General features: G+C 47.5%; 1 protein-coding gene across 2 annotated transcripts in view; it reads right to left on the bottom strand.

Moving 5' to 3' along the window:
* TRIO (trio Rho guanine nucleotide exchange factor) overlaps positions 1–12,847 on the bottom strand; it is a 353,374-nt gene that overhangs the window by 141,977 nt on the left and 198,550 nt on the right. The gene's annotated exons all lie outside the window — the stretch shown is intronic.

Below are 12,847 nucleotides of genomic sequence, written 5' to 3' on the forward strand. Positions count from 1 at the left end.
GTTGTGGGATCAGGACCCGTGTCAGGCTCTGTGCTGAATGTGGAGCCTGCCTGAGAATCTCTCCCCCTCTGCCCCTCCCCTGTGCGTGCTCTATCTCTCTCTCAAATAAAAATAAGTAGATGAGATGAGATAAATGGGGGTGGGGGGGCCTGGGTGGCTCAGCTGGTTGAGCATCCGGCTCTCAGTTTCGGCTCAGGTTGCCATCTTGTGGCTTTGTGGGTTTGAGCTCCACATCAGGCTCTGTGTTGGCCGCGTGGAGCCCGCTTGGGATTCTCTCCTCTCTCGGCCCCTCCCCTCCTAAAATAAATAAATAAACTTTAGAAGGTAATTAAATAAAAGTCTTCCTTTGCTAGATAGTTTTCAGAACGTATCCAGGTTCCTATCTACTGTTCAAAATATGTCACTTAGTCTGGTAGACTTGACACCATCCTGCATTTACATCTTTTTACACCTAAAAATAGTATGAGGAAAAGGGGCTGGAATTAGTCCACCAGAGTCCATAGAAACCACTTCCCCTTGGTTCCAGGGGAAGCGGCATGAGGACTTGTGGGTCAAGCCTTTTCCTTCCCTCCTAAGTTTATTTCCTGCACATCCTGGACACTTGAACATGCATCCACAGTGAACTGGGCTCACCCTGCCTGGCCAGCTGTGGAACCGGCCAAGGGCCACCCCAAAGAGGAAACCACAGAAATGGATCCTGGGATCAGGCAGCTGAGAGGGGAACAGTAAATGAGGTAGAAGGAGGAAGGTTCTATTTAAATCCATAATGTCAAAATGCTCAAAAATCCTTTGCCACTTTAGAATTTTTTTTCCTGGTACTACAGAAAATATTCTCATTCAGTTTGGAGAAAAAAAGGGTTCTCAGATAAAAGTAATTTCTGCTGTCGGTTGGTGATGAACTGATGCATATCACAATGCAGTAAAATTAAGGTAAAGTCTATTTTTAAGCTTTTAAATTAGTACATACGATGCCTAAAATAACCTCTGAATAAAAGAATGAGAAAAGTCTCTAGGATGCCTGTGAAATTTTACCGTATGTTTCCAGGCATGAAAAAAACTGTACTTCGGTGCATGCTGTCATTTACCATAAAGAGATCAACCTCTGCCCACAGCCAGAGGCGCTGCATTCTACCCAGGCACTCAGCGGCATGGACCCCACGTGGAAAGCTGTGGCCCACAGCCAGAGGTGGGCAACACCGCCCCCTAGAGGCCATCCAAGTGGTGGCCACCAGCATTCCAAGGACAGGAACTTGAACCCAGCCCACAACTTGGCTGCGGCCGTGTACAGACCTGGTTCCTGGACCAGGATCCATCCACAGAGAAGGCTGGGCTAGGGAGACATGTGAGGTTCTGGGGGCAGGACCCCCGCGATAAAGATGTGACAGCCCGGGTCCCAGGTCCAGCGGCAGCTGGCTGGGTGCGGCCCAGGTGCACCCCCACTGCGGCCCCCTCCCCTTCAGCTCTGTGCTGGGCGGAGCCTAAAGGAGGAGCTGCAGCCCTGCTGGGAAAATCCTCGCTAATCACAGGAGACCTCGCAGGCTCCCAGAGGGACTTGTTGGTGTGACGTGTCCCGGGAAAGGCTGACCTTCCAGCCGATTCGGCAGGTGGTAGGATCGGAGGCCCGAGATTTGGGGACTGCTTCAGCTGCAACGTCTCTCAGATGCAAAGTCTGAACACAGCCTACAAGCCCGCTCCATCTGGAGGTGGGGCACAACTCACCAGATGTGGCCCTCTGTCTGAGCGTGGCCTTGGGAAAATCCTTGGAACCCTCTACTCCAGGATTTCTCTATGAAATGAGATCTTCCCTAACTGGCAAAGTCAGTCTGAGAATCAAATGAAGTGGCTACAGACATGTGAACGTGCTCAGTTACTTCAAGCACTTTATAAACAGAAGCTACCACCACTCTTATCTGTTTCCCTACTCTTGTTTACCACGGGGACAACCATCTGGATACCAAGGGGATGGGGAAGCTGTAAGGAAGTGTGGGAAGCACAAAAGATGCACCCCCCCACCCCCCACCCCACCCCCCACCCCCCGCCAGCAGAAGCTGCAAATCAGGAGCAGAAGTAGGTAGTTTCAATGGCAACTTACAGATGGGATTTCAGGGGGCACCCACTGTGCATAGCAATCGTGATTCAGTTCTAGGTATAAGCACCAGGGGTCAAAGGGGAACTGTTCCAGCCGCGTGCAGCGCATTCTCCAGCCTGAAACGGTGCACACGCCTGCTGCCCTGATTATGGAGGAGTAAGGGTTTGAGGAGTACCACGTTATTCTTGGGTGGGTGATAAAAGATGCCTTAATATGATGAGGTTTATGAAGGAAGCCCATCAGATTACTGGGGGAAGGATGAGGGACAAATCAAAGTCCGTATCAAGAAATAATACCAACGCACGTATGTGTAAGAGAGGGGAAAGAAGGAGAAGCAAGCCAGAGCATGTGAGGCAGCCCCCCGTGAAGAGGGGGCGCCTTGTGGGTACCGCAGCACTGGACGGTGGAAGGCACGGATGGGCAATCAAGGACAAGGTGAGGGACAGGTGCTGTGCCTGGGCAGAGGGCCCACAGAGACCAAGGTCAGAGCGCGAACCTCAACCACCCAAATATTTACACACAGTCTACTTCGTGAAAAACAGAGATTTTGAGATGAGGAATTTATTTGTTCTCTTTTCCCAACACTGCCAAAGCATAAAGCACTCTCCTGGAGGTTTCAAAGTGGGAAGAGCTCCTTCCCGCCCCTGCGACATTTTGAGAGCAGCCACTGTCTCCCTGAAACAGCCTGCAGTTAGTCACAGTGTAATTCGTCCTTGGCTCTGCAAATCTCCGGAGACGGCGAGCGTTCGTGCAGTCTGCCGTCCCTTGTCCCAAGGGTAACACTTCATTGCCTGGACTCTACCCGCAGGGCAGGAACAGGAACTCCTTCCACGCCAGCTCACTCCCCTCTGGACACTCCCCTTGCAAAGTGGGGGCTGGGGAGCAAAGGAAACATCACGTGCGATCCAACCAGCAGTGCACAGCAAGATGACTGACCCCCAGTTGTGATTTTTCTCCCGTGCTTTTGCTCATGACAGCCACAGGCGTTACTTCGGGGCACGGCACTTGTGCACCATGTTCATGAACATGTGTAAGGTTGTTGTTTTCACATGTGCTGTGGCCACACATGTGACCCTTACTTCATAACCTGAGTGTTTCTGATTCAAAAGACTCCTATTAAAACCCATGAATGAAATGTCCATGTTGGATTTTGACCTACTCCTGCTGACATGTTTTGGGATCCTCTGTATGTGACAGACCCTGACCTAGACTTTGATAATAAGCGTGCTTTCCATGCCAATACTTCCACTCACAGATTTTCTGCATGGGGACAGAGACGCTCAAGGGAGACATCGTCCTGCAGCCTCACCGAGGTCATCTACTAACAGGCCCTGCAACGATGGTCTCACTTGCAAGGCTTCCCAGGAAGCCAAGGTGATTTCTGCTGCAGCACCAAGTCTGTCCCTGTTTGGTGGCAATTTTCCCATTTCCAACATAAACAGCTCCCAACACAACAAAGGAGGGTTTTCAGGGTGTCTGAATTCCGAAGAGCATTCCTTCCAGATGTCACATTGGGACATAAGAGTTCTGAATACATTAGTAGGGTCAGTTCAAAGACATGACAACGGCATGGAAGGCTCCCCTACAGAAGGTGATGCCAGGGATGAAACCCACCCATCTGCCAGCCTCAGGTCCCACTGAGGTGACGGGTCTACCACCTCCCTTGGCCACCGCCATCAGCAAGTCTGATCCAACCGTGGGTCTGGACTGCAAATTACTTCCTTACTCACAAACTGGGTACGATGAGTAATACCTCACTATCAGAGCAGCCTGGGAGGATAAGGACAGTGCTGGTCTTGTGATAAGTGACTCCCTCAGTTGACGCTTTTTCCCAGCCATTCAGCAGTCTGATTCCAGTGACTGTACTAACAGATTGCCCATACTTTCCTGTTTCGTCTACAAATTAGATGTTAAATGCCTGGTTTAATGCTCAGTAATTCCACTGCATGCCCTTCATCAAACCAGAAACCGAGTACAGAGTGAAATACAGTTAACATGCTATAACCCATTCATTCACTTCTTTCTCTACTGGCAGTTTATCAACTGCCTTTTCTAGAACTCTGCCTAGGACTGACTGACCTCACCTGTGTGCTGTGTGAGCTCTGCTTTCTGCATTGCCAGCCCCCTGGCATGTCCCCCCTTTCTCACCCCTCCTTAAAGATCAACAGACCCAACCATCAGGTTCTCTCACTACCCAAGGGTCTAACTGTCTTGGAATAGAGACTTGAACTCCCTTGGAAGAAATAAATCCTTTCTTATAAAATCTTCACTCATTTTGATCTTTCGCTTCTTCTAAGGCAGTCCAAAGAGCAGTCTCCTTGAGGAGAACAAAAAAGCAAAGTGAAAGTTGATGAAACCTATTTTCTGCTCATATCCATGGGCTTCGCTGGTGCAGGCACAAAGCCCAACCCTTCCTTGATCTCAGGGCTCTCAATTTTGGGCTTCAAAGAAAGGAAAACAAACAACAAAACCAAAGAAGCCTTTTCTTATCTAGAGCTTTCCAGCTTTCCTGACAAAACCTTCACACGTTGCTGCCGATCAAGCTTCCCACCACTTACTCAATAAAAACAATAACCAGTAACAAACAATACATACCAGAAATGCATATGGATGATGTACTTCTCTCAATTAACCAAAGACCTATCACATTTAGTTCATGAAGCTGAGTGCCAAAATAAAAAAATCAAGAACATTAAAAATGCTCTATTAAAAAGTCCAGCAAGTAAACCAGATCACAAATACATCCATTTTAAGCTGGTCATTTTAAGACCTATAATATTGGACTGGCTTGACATTCAGCTGAAGGGCCTCTCCTCTCTATTATATTAATTGAGGCCAATCTACAAACAGTGAATTAAAGCAGACATTTGCAACTCTCCATTGAGGGCTGACCCTTCAACAAGAAATTATAAAATTTGGAGTCTGTGCACAGTTACAAATTTTCAATCCCAGCTGTTGTAATACTGAGTTACAAATAAAGATAATGTAGTATGTTATTAATTCATCTAATAATCATTTACTGAGTGGCCACTCAGTAATTTTCTACACTAACATCTCATTTCCATGCTGACATGAAAATTTTCTCTACCTGAAAACATTGGACCTGTATGAAGAAACAGAAAATTCATGAATTTAAACCACTTTTTAACTATCCTATAGAAAAAAAACCAATGTTTTACATAAAACTCTTCTGATAAAAGGGCCTCTTTTAGAGAAGAACATCCCTCTCTCCCCCTGGGCTAACACTAGTATTTTATGCATACTTATTTGGTGGGAAAAAAATCCTTTATTTTGCAGCTTTGGCTGGTAACACAAGAATTTAGTGATTTGTGCAAAGTAACAGATGCCAGTACGAATGAATGGACCCATGAGTAAAGATTCTTTACAAGAGCTGACCCTGTCCTGACAGACTGGGGCTAGAAACACAGCTTATATCCCAGAAAGGCTTCAACCTTTGATCTTAAACAAAAAGGCCAGAGCAAGGGCACCAGAAGTAGATTAAACAGTTTTTGTTGAGCAAAGATGAGGGAGGAAGAGATCAGATTATAGCTAGGTATTTATACCTTTGCATCTCACATTTCCATCTGCCCCATCCTGTGTGTGTCCAATCAGTTACAGGTGGGGAGATGGGGAGAGGAGGGAAAAAGGAACATTTACTGGCAGCTGCTCCAAGACGGGCACTATGGTAAGTGTTGACAGAGTTTCACTCAGCTGTCCACACGCCTGAGAGACCCTCGTGTTCCCATCCTGTAGTAGGGGAAGCAGAGGCATTCAAGTCTGGCCCACGTCACTCAAGCAGTTAAAGGGACAGGTTCCACTTTGATATGCTTTGTTAATTAATTTAATAAAGGTTATATTTTTACAGAAAGAAAGCATCAATGACTAGATTCACAGACACACACACACACACACACACCTATGGCAAGACCATCTACTTTTTTAAACGCCAGACACTACAGAGTATAAGAAGACAAAGTGCTAAACCTGTTGGTAGCAACTAAATGCCCCAGACCAAATCGAACGTCCAGTCATGCAAGGACTGTTCTAGGCTCTTTGCTTCCTCTTGCTTTCTTTGGCTTGAGGCCGTTTAATTGCCCATTTGTATCTGCATCAGATTAGTTAAATCAAAGGAATCAAATATTCAAGAGTACAAGGAGAGAGGTCAGCTAAGGTACCGAATACCGAACATAAATTACTGAGAGGTGATCAACTAAACATCCTAAGGTCTTAAGCCTCCCCTCTGACAAATGTATCGAAGCCATCCTGGCCTTTTGAGAAGTCGCAAAGATCACTCACCCTTGCTGAGGGGAGTGCAAATGAAACAGCCGTTCTGGAAAACAGTTCGGTGGTCTGTTTTAGAACGACAGGAGCTTACCAGAGCACCCAGCAATCGCACTCTCGGCCATTTGGCCCACAGGAATTAAAGCTTCAGTCCGTGTGAAAACCTGTGCATGACAGTCCAGTGTCTCCTTCTGAAATTGCCAAAACCTGAAGAGAACCCACTGTCCTTTAATGGGTAGGTGGCTAACAAACTAGGGCATATCCGTACCAGGAAACACTACTCAGGAAGGAAGAGGAAAGAACTACTGATGGATCTCAAGGGAATGACGCCAAGTAAGAAAGTTACACAGCTTATGATCCCCTTACACAACATTTTGAATCACAAATTATATACATGGAGAATAACAGATGAGTGGCTGCCAGGGGTTAGAGACGCAGTTGGGGTTGGGTATGAACAGGAGGTGTATCACCTGGGTGATGGGATGATTCTGTAAGTTCAAAGTGGTTACGTGAATCTGCACAGGATACGACAGCACAGAGCAACCACCCACGAGCACATGCACACGTGCCACACCGGAAGAGGCTTGTGGAGCATGGCAGAGTCGCTTTCCTGCTTGCATAGTGCACGGGGGCTACCCAGGACGTGACACTGGGGGAGGCTGGGAGAAGGGGGTACGGACCTCCTTGTTCCTTGTCCATTTCTTTTTTGCCCAACTTCCTGTGAACCTGTAATTATTTCAGATTGAAAGTTAAAAAAGAAAGCTGGGAGTATGTTTAGAGGGATCACATAGATCTTTGGAGGTATATATGTGGGGTGGAAATAGTAATGGTAACAAGCAAATAAATCATTTTAGAGAACACAGATGCAGGAGTCATCAGCAAAAACATGGCTGTGAAGGCCAAAATGAAAGGCTTGGAAGCTTGGGCTCAAACTAGAGAACTTAGCACGGGAGGTGTGAGAGATCTGGAGGATGCTGGAGCTCAAGAGGCCAGGCTCGCTCAGAGAGCTGACAGGTCCCCACGTGGAACAGAAACAGGCCCTCTCTGGAAAGTCAGGCCTAAGGAACGGGCTCTGCACTACAAACCACCGATGACAAGAATTCAGCAGAGGGCAGCTGGTCTACCCAGGGAGCAGCACGCACCGTCAATCAATTTTCCTGAATGAGGTTAACCACCAGATGCCCAATTCATTCTCCAGCTCTGCCAGGGAAAGGAGAGAAAGGAAATCTGGGCCCTTTAGGCAGGGCTGACCGAGAAAGCACTGGGTTCGTTTTCAACAATACTCCTGGAGCGAACTAGGTGAGGGCTGGAGGAGAGGCGGCCTGAGAACTCCATACCCCAAGGAGCTATGCAGCACCCGCTTCCTGGAAACCCTCCCCAACCGGGGTGACCAGAGTGCAGAGTCCCCAAGGGCTCTGTCCCTGCTCCCCAGGGCGAGGGAGCACTAGCCAGAGCATAAAGAAAGAAGCCAGCTTACCCACAGGCATAAAAATGAAGCCAGATGGGTATGCTGGGACAAAAAAAAAAAAAAAAAAAAAAAAATCACCAGGTGGTCAGGAGGCCTTTATTTTTGACTTCTGAGTAAATCCTCTTTTCCCAGGCATTACCCCAAACAAAAACTTGCCCCAGTTCAGCATGTAAGTCTGCAGAAACAGAACCCAAAAGGCTTCTTTACTTAAACCCAGCAAGAATCACAGCCCCATTCAAATGGGAATGGTCTTCCCTGGGAAACCATGGCTGGGAAACCATGGCTTTCAGAAATCAAGTGAACAAAACCAACTCAAGGCCACTGAATCAAATCCAGAAATAAACTCCGGCCAAGAACTCAGTACCACCACCTGGTTGCCTCAAATAACCCACAAATATCAAAGGTAATTATCAATTAACTCAGGACCTAATTTCGAGAATGAAGGACGAATGGATGAAAATAACTATGCTTGTGCTATATTTGGAAATGGAAATATGTCCCTCTATCATTAAATCTCAGAATGGTGTGCTAGAAATAGACATTATTTATTCCACAAGCTGACAGAGGATATGCTAGGTCTGGAAGGCAGGCTCACTAGTGAGATATAAAGGTAAGGGATACATCGTTTTGGTCTTCAAGGAACTTCGCATCCACCGTGAAAAACCAACAAATGACCGACACACACACAATACACACAAAAGCAGACATAGGTCTCTCTGCTGGTCCTTCATCTTTGTCCTGGCACATGACAGCTGGCCCGGGAGGCCCTTGGGGATGAGTGAACAAATGAATCAACAGTGGGAAAAAGCATTCAGGAGGACAGGAAGACAGGCAATACCGGGAGAGTTATAGTCAGAAGCGGTGTGAACAACGTGCCAAAGGAGAGCAGAGAGACTGAGAGGTAGAAGGCAAAGGCAGGAGGAGGAAACTTCACGTTAGGCTCGTCGGCATTCTCTTTAAATACTACTTTAAAAACATTTTAAACAAGAAACCAGGGAGTATCAGTCGTCACGCCTTCTGAAAGGAGGGGTAAAACATCTCATGACTTGCTTTCAGAGGAGGAAAAAAAATGCAGGAAGGGTCCCAGAATGCTTCCAGATCTGGGGTGAAACTCCATCAACCACTTTCTGCATCCGACCTCAAGGTAGAAGATATTTCCTCTTCTCTCTTCCCAGGAATGGGTATTCTGTATTGCATCCTCTGGGATTAAGAGGGCAAGGCGTCCCGAGGTCTCGCTCAGAACCTAAGTGCTCGGTCGGCCACAACGCACAACCCCTGAGTCTCTCCCAGGTGGGGTTCTTAAGAAGAATTCCCGAGCCAGCACTGAGAGACATCACCTTGATCCAGCACCTTCAAGCTTAGTGGTTAATGATGCCACCTTCAATTACGTGCTCATCAGTGAGCCAGAAACGTGCCACAAAAGAGACAGGCCAACAGCTGTGCTCCACGTAAAGCGAGAGATCACCACCACGCGTCTGGAGTGAGAAGTCCACCTGCACACCAGGAGAGCCTTTGAAAGCTAGCTTCCAAAAAGCTTCATGTATTTGCCTAAATAAAAAAGACAACCCGCCTTTTCTATCTTCCTCTATGTAATTTTAAATTGCAGGGGCGCCTGGGTGGCTCAGTTGGTTGGGTGTCCGACTTCAGCTCAGGTCATGATCTCACAGTTCATGGTTTCGAGCCACGCGTTGGGCTCTGTGCTGACAGCTCAGAACCTGGAGCCTGCTTAGGATTCCGTGTTTCTCTCTCTCTCTGCCCCTCCCCTGTTCACACGCTGTCTCTCTCTCAAAAAGAAATAAACCCTAAAAGAAAAATTTTAATTGTATGATCTGCTTGAGAAAAATTAGACAGCATAAATCTTTTAGCAACCTTTCATTCCTCTGATATGTTAAACTGTTTAGTAACTTTATGCAAACACGTATTTAATTAGCATGACTTCTTTACTTGGCCCTTCTGTCACTTTTAATCTCATTTTAAACTAATTAAATTTGTTCTAAACGAATCTGAATTTTCATTAAACGAATCTGAATTTCCATTAAATACCCAGTTTCACAACACAGTGACAGAAGAAATCATTCCTTCCCAAGAAAACCTACCAAGTACCCCTGTAGATGTTAAGGCCTAGATGCAGCACAGAGAAAGGAGACTGAGGAAAATTCTGGAGCTGGTCAGTAACAAATGAACCTACTATAAAAATGGCCGGGGCTAAAGACGAAGGCCAAGCACATCGCAGGGAAGAATCGAGCAGTGCTCCATGCCTGTGTGTGGCCAGCTTCACAGCATCTAACTCCCGGCTGCCTGGGACCGCTAGGCACTCCCCCAACTGGTCAGCCGGGGCACCCTTCCTCGGCCTCAGGTCACTTTAGGGCACACATTTAAGAAGAACCCAGTCAGGGTACACACGCTAGTTTCTCTGCCACTGTGATAGTTTTCCATATAACAGGAATGAACGCACTGAAAATTCTCCAGTTTTAAAGGGAACCACTTAACCTTTAAAACAGATTTGAGGTCTCCTTGGTCTACCAACTTCATCAATTCTAGAAGTTCCTACGGTGTAAGTCAATGAAAACAAAATGTGTTTTCACTTTTAAATAAATTCCCAAGCCTGGTAACAAGACAGATTCTACTGTTTGCTAACTGGAATGTTTTTATTATAAGATTCTTTTTCTTAAAAATGCTACTGATGTTATTAAAGCCAGTGAACTGAGACCCAGTCTCTGGGGAACAGCTCTTGCAAAACGCTTTCCTTCTAGTTTCCTTTACTGTCTGCTTTCTGAAAACTGTAACCAAGCTGAAAAGGTGATGTAAATCATATATACTGCTTCACGAAGTCTTCTCCGTCCTAAAGTCAAGCTAAATCTTTACAAATCCTGCTTGAGAATATTCCTTGGCACGTCACAGAGACAAACAGCAGATTAGGGACACGCAGTGGCAGACCTTCCTCTCTCTCCAGAGGCACAGGCTACCTGAGGCCACGGCGCCCCCTGCGGCTCAAGTGACGAGCTTCACCCCCCAGCCACTGTGCTTCCCTACGAGGAGGCTGCTCGGAGCTACTTGCTGCTGTCTGTCTGTCTGTCTGTCTGCCGCACCTGGAAGAGCGAAGGCACAGTCTGCTTTTTCACACACATCACCTTCTCCCTCTCGGCCTGGGTGTCCAAATGCATGAGGTAAAGAGTTGCTGACATCAACATTGAAGGGAAAGAGAGAGAAACACACAACTGTACTGCAACAGGTGGGCATAAAGAAAGTTCCAGAAGGCGCAGGGGAAACAGCTGACCCTGCCTGGAGCAGTGAAGGGAAGCCGTATACCTAAGTTTCAGGGGCACCCGAGCGTCACAGGTTTGGGGACACTGCTGAGTGTGACGGGCTGCAGGCAAAGTGGAGACCGGACCGTTAGGATGCAGAGAGGTTTCAGGCCAGTGCCCCACGTACATAAGGAATCACTGACGGTTCAAAAGCAAGGCTATGACCCGATCAAATTTCTATTTCTGTGGCAGTGTTGCAGGAGGCTGGAGCGAGAGCGGCCAGAGGCAGGGACACCCACTGGTGGCTACGGCCTGACCAGAGCTGAGGGAAGAACTCACAGCCGGCTGCACCCGTGACCAGAAACCGCTGCGGACAATCGTACCATTGGTAAGTCTCCTCAGAATTACCATGTGTCCTCGGAAAAAAACCAAAAACCTTCTTTTGGGGCACCTGGCTGGCTCAGTCAGATAAATGTCCGACTCTTGGTTTCGGCTCAGGTCCCGATCTCACAACTGGTGAGTTCAAGCCCTGAGTCGGGCTTCACTGTAAGTGAAGAGCCTGCTTGGGATTCTCTGTCTCCCTTTCTCTGCCCCTCCTGGCTCGCTCTCGGTCTCTCTCTGTCTCTCTCTCTCGAAAATAAACAAGCGTTTAAAAAAAAAGCAGTTTCTTCGTAAATACTGTAAAGTCTTTTTTAGTTATGGCATTATTAAGGGCAGGCAGAGAAGCTGGCGGCAGTGGTGTTCTGCTCTGAGAGCCTCCCCAGGCCCACACAGCACCGGCTGCTGCAGAAAGGGCTGCCTGCGCAGCAGAGGACGGCAGAGCCCATCACCGGCCTGGGTGGGCCAAGGTCTCAGGGTCTGTCTCCAGGCTGCCACACAGGCTCACAGAGTTTCAGAGTAAGAGGGAAGTATGGGTTTCTGGGAGCCAAGCCTTTAAGTGATGAACGGCCTGGGCGACAACTAACTGCCCAAGATCCAGAACTGGCGGTGAGGTTCCTTCCCTTTGAGCACAGTTCCCGCTTCCTGGTCTCTGACGCCCCTCCCGCGGTTCTTGGGCGGCCCTACACTTTCCAGATCCTTCTTCCCAGCCTGTGTCTATAAGCTTTCATGTGCTCAATCTCAGATCACCTGGAAGGGCTCCTCATCTCCAATTTACAAAGAGCTGTGAAGTAGAGAGGTCTTTTTTCCCTTCGCAAGAAGATGCAGTAAAAGTTGACATCTTTAGTCAATCTGTAGTCCTACCGAAAACTTTAGATTACGTCTTTTTTCTCCTAAAAAGCTACACAAGCTTAATTGTAATTTTGTAGGATTTCTGCTAAGAATAACATACACGTACACAAGGTATAGTTAGTACCCACCTATTTTCATGTACCAAATAACATGATCTTTTACAATGACAAGAGCATACCTATGAAGTCAGCACTAGTATCCCGATGGCCATGTTGGGTTTGGCACATTTAAGTTCAATATTACGTAGAATTCACTTTTATCAGGATCTGAGAGTGGTCACACAGTCCGATAAAATCATGTCAACCGGGACACTGGCCACATGACAGCCTTACCCACGGAAAGGAAACCAAGCTGTGACCACAGTCACAGCTAAGATGGACACGCTCTGTCCTCTCTCCAAGTTAAAGGCCCCTCTACCAGCTCCAGGCTTCCCTGCTCACCTCCTGCTCCACACCCCTCCCTGGCCAGCCCAGGCCTCACGGGTCCGCTCCTGACAGACACGCAGGCTTCCACGCTGGCGAAGACAAGCAAGGA

This window comes from Panthera tigris, chromosome A1, assembly GCF_018350195.1.
Source record: "Panthera tigris isolate Pti1 chromosome A1, P.tigris_Pti1_mat1.1, whole genome shotgun sequence".
In the NCBI taxonomy this organism is placed as follows: Eukaryota; Metazoa; Chordata; class Mammalia; order Carnivora; family Felidae; genus Panthera; species Panthera tigris.